We start from the raw sequence: 3688 nt of genomic DNA on the forward strand, positions 1-3688 counted from the left end.
GCAAAATCTCGTGGGCCTTTAGTTGGGCCGGCCCATTATGGTCCGCAAAATCTTGTGGGCCTTTAGTTGGGCCGGCCCATTTAAACTTGTTGGGCCGCGCCATGTGTCGACGTATCATAGGCGCCTTCTGTCCAGTGAGTGGATGACATCTGTCCCGACAATGAGCCGACACGTGTTTCCTCTAGCCAATGATGATTTTACACGTGGAAAATCCCCATGGGTCGGGGCTGTTAACGAGTTATCGGATCCAAAACCCGACCCGATAGCTTAACGACGTTCCGTTACGGTGGATGCCACGTGTCGGTCACCCTTGACGAAAGCACTTCTGTGACGCGTGATTTATCGTCATGGAAGTGGACACTTCCGTGATGATAATTTTGGTAATGTCATGGAACACTTCTACGACAGCACAAGTATGACTATCTTGATTCTGTCATAAATTTGTCATGGATGTACATGCATGACAAAAAAAGCAACCTACTGTGACAAACACGTATCATCACGGAAGTGTATTTTTTTGTAGTGTATGAGAATATCTAGGTATGATCATGTATATAGGCATCATGTCCGAGACAAGTAGACCGACTCCTGCCTGCATCTACTACTATTACTCCACTCATCGACCGCTATCCAGCATGCATCTGGAGTATTAAGTTAAAAACAGAGTAACGCCTTAATCAAGATGACATGATGTAGAGGGACAGACTCATGCAATATGATGAAAACCCCATCTTGTTATCCTCGATGGCAACAATACAATACGTGCCTTGCTGCCGCTACTGTCGCTGGGAAAGGACACTGCCAGACTGAACCCAAAGCTAAGAACTTCTCCCATTGCAAGAAAGATCAATCTAGTAGGCCAAACCAAACTGATAATTCGAAGAGACTTGCAAAGATAACCAATCATACATAAAAGAATTCAGAGAATATTCAAATATTATTCATAGATAGACTTGATCATAAACCCACAATTCATCGGTCCCAACAAACACACCGCAAAAAGAAGATTACATCGAATAGTTCTCCACAAGAGAGGGGGAGAACATTGTATTGAGATCCAAAAAGAGAGAAGAAGCCATCTAGCTAATAACTATGGACCCCTAGGTCTGAGGTAAACTACTCACACTTCATCGAAGAGGCTATGGTGTTGATGTAGAAGCCCTCCGTGATCAATGCCCCCTCCCGTGGAGCTCCGGAACATGCCCCAAGATGGGATCTCGTGGATACAGAAAGTTGCGGCGGTGGAATTAGGTTTTTGGCTCCGTATCTGATCGTTTGGGGGTACGTAGGTATATATAGGAGGAAGGAGTACGTCGGTGGAGCAACAGGGGGCCCACGAGGGTGGAGGGTGCACCTGGGGGGGTAGGCACGGCCCCCACCTCGTGGCCTCCTCTTTTGTGTCTTGACGTAGGGTCCAAGTCTCCCGGGTCTTGTTCGTTGAGAAAATCACGTTCCCGACGGTTTCATTCCGTTTGGACTCCGTTTGATATTCCTTTTCTTCGAAACCCTAAAACAGGAAAAAACAACAATTCTGGGATGGGCCTCCGGTTAATAGGTTAGTCCCAAAAATAATATAAAAGTGTATAATAAAGTCCAATAATGTCCAAAACAGTAGATAATATAGCATGAGCAATCAAAAATTATAGATACGTTGGAGACGTATCAAGCATCCCCAAGCTTAATTCTTGCTCGTCCTCGAGTAGGTAAATGATAAAAATAGAATTTTTGATGCGGAGTGCTAATTGGCATAATTTTTAGTGTAATTCTTCTTAATTGTGGTATGAATATTCAGATCCGAAAGATTCAAGAGAAAAGTTTAACATTGACATAAAAATAATAATACTTCAAGCATACTAACAAAGCAATTATGTCTTCTCAAAATAACATGGCCAAAGAAAGTTATCCCTACAAAATCATATAGTCTGGCTATGCTCCATCTTCATCACACAAAATATTTAAATCATGCACAACCCCGATGACAAGCCAAGCAATTGTTTCATACTTTTGACATTCTGAAAACTTTTTCAATTTTTACGCAATACATGAGCGTGAGCCATGGACATAGCACTATAGGTGGAATAGAACGATGGTTGTGGAGAAGACAAAAAAGGGAAGATAGTCTCACATCAACTAGGTGTATCAACGGGCTATGGAGATGGCCATCAATAAATATCAATGTGAGTGAGTAGGGATTGCCATGCAACGGATGCACTAGAGCTAAAAGTATATGAAAGCTCAAAAAGAAACTAAGTGGGTGTGCATCCAACTTGCTTGCTCATGAAGACCTAGGGCATTTTGAGGAAGCCCGTCATTGGAATATACAAGCCAAGTTCTATAATGAAAAATTCCCACTAGTATATGAAAGTGATAACATGAGAGAGTCTCTACTATGAATATCATGGTGCTGCTTTGAAGCACAAGTGTGGTAAAAGGATAGTAACATTGTCCCTTCTCTCTTTTTCTCTCATATTTCTTTTATTTGGGCCTTTTCTCTTTTTTGGCCTCTTTTCTTTCTCTTTTTTTATTTTATTTTTCGTCCGGAGTCTCATCCCGACTTGTGGGGGAATCATAGTCTCCATCATCCTTTACTCACTGGGACAATGCTCCAATAACGATGATCATCACACTTTTATTTTTCTTACAACTCAAGAATTACAAATCGATTCTTAGAACAAAATATGACTCTATATGAATGCCTCCGGCGGTGTACCGAAATATGCAATGAATCAAGAGTGACACCTATGAGAGAATTATGAATGGTGGCTTTGCCACAAATACGATGTCAACTACATGATCATGCTAAGCAATATGACAATGATGGAGTGTGTCAGAATAAACGGAACAGTGGAAAGTTGCATGGCAATATATCTCGGAATGGCTATGGAAATGCCATAATAGGTAGGTATGGTGGCTATTTTGAGGAAGGTATATGGTGGGTGTATGATACCGGCGAAAGGTGCGCGATATTAGAGAGGCTAGCAATGGTGGAAGGGTGAGAGTGCGTATAATCCATGGACTCAACATTAGTCATAAAGAACTCATATACTTATTGCAAAAATCTACAAGTTATCAAAGCAAAGTATTACGCGCATGCTCCTAGGGGGATAGGTTGGTAGGAAAAGACCATCGCTCGTCCCCGACCGCCACTCATAAGGAAGACAATAAATAAATAAATCATGCTCCGACTTCATCACATAACGGTTCACCATACGTGCATGCTACGGGAATCACAAACTTTAACACAAGTATTTCTCAAATTCACAACTACTCAACTAGCACAACTTTAATATCACCATCTTCATATCTCAAAACAATTATCAAGCATTAAACTTCTCATAGTATTCAACACACTCATAAGAAAGTTTTATTATTAATCTCGTATACCAAGCATATTAGGATTTTAAGCAAATTACCATGCTATTTAAGACTCTCAAAATAATCTAAGTGGAGCATGAGAGATTAATAGTTTCTATAAAACAAATCCACCACCGTTGTCGGAGTAATGGGCCACGGGTAGGCTAACCCGAGGCCCATAGCCTTTCAAGACATCGGGGTTTGCTGCGTCCCTCAAGACAAGGATGGAGAGCCGACTTCAGGAGGGCGGCTGGAGGAACAGCCGGCCGCCCATAAGCGTCTGAGTCCTACGGATGAGATCGAGACTGGCTGACTCTGACTGGCGGCTTCTGGA

Source organism: Triticum aestivum, chromosome 6A (assembly GCF_018294505.1).
Source record: "Triticum aestivum cultivar Chinese Spring chromosome 6A, IWGSC CS RefSeq v2.1, whole genome shotgun sequence".
Lineage (NCBI taxonomy): Eukaryota > Viridiplantae > Streptophyta > Magnoliopsida > Poales > Poaceae > Triticum > Triticum aestivum.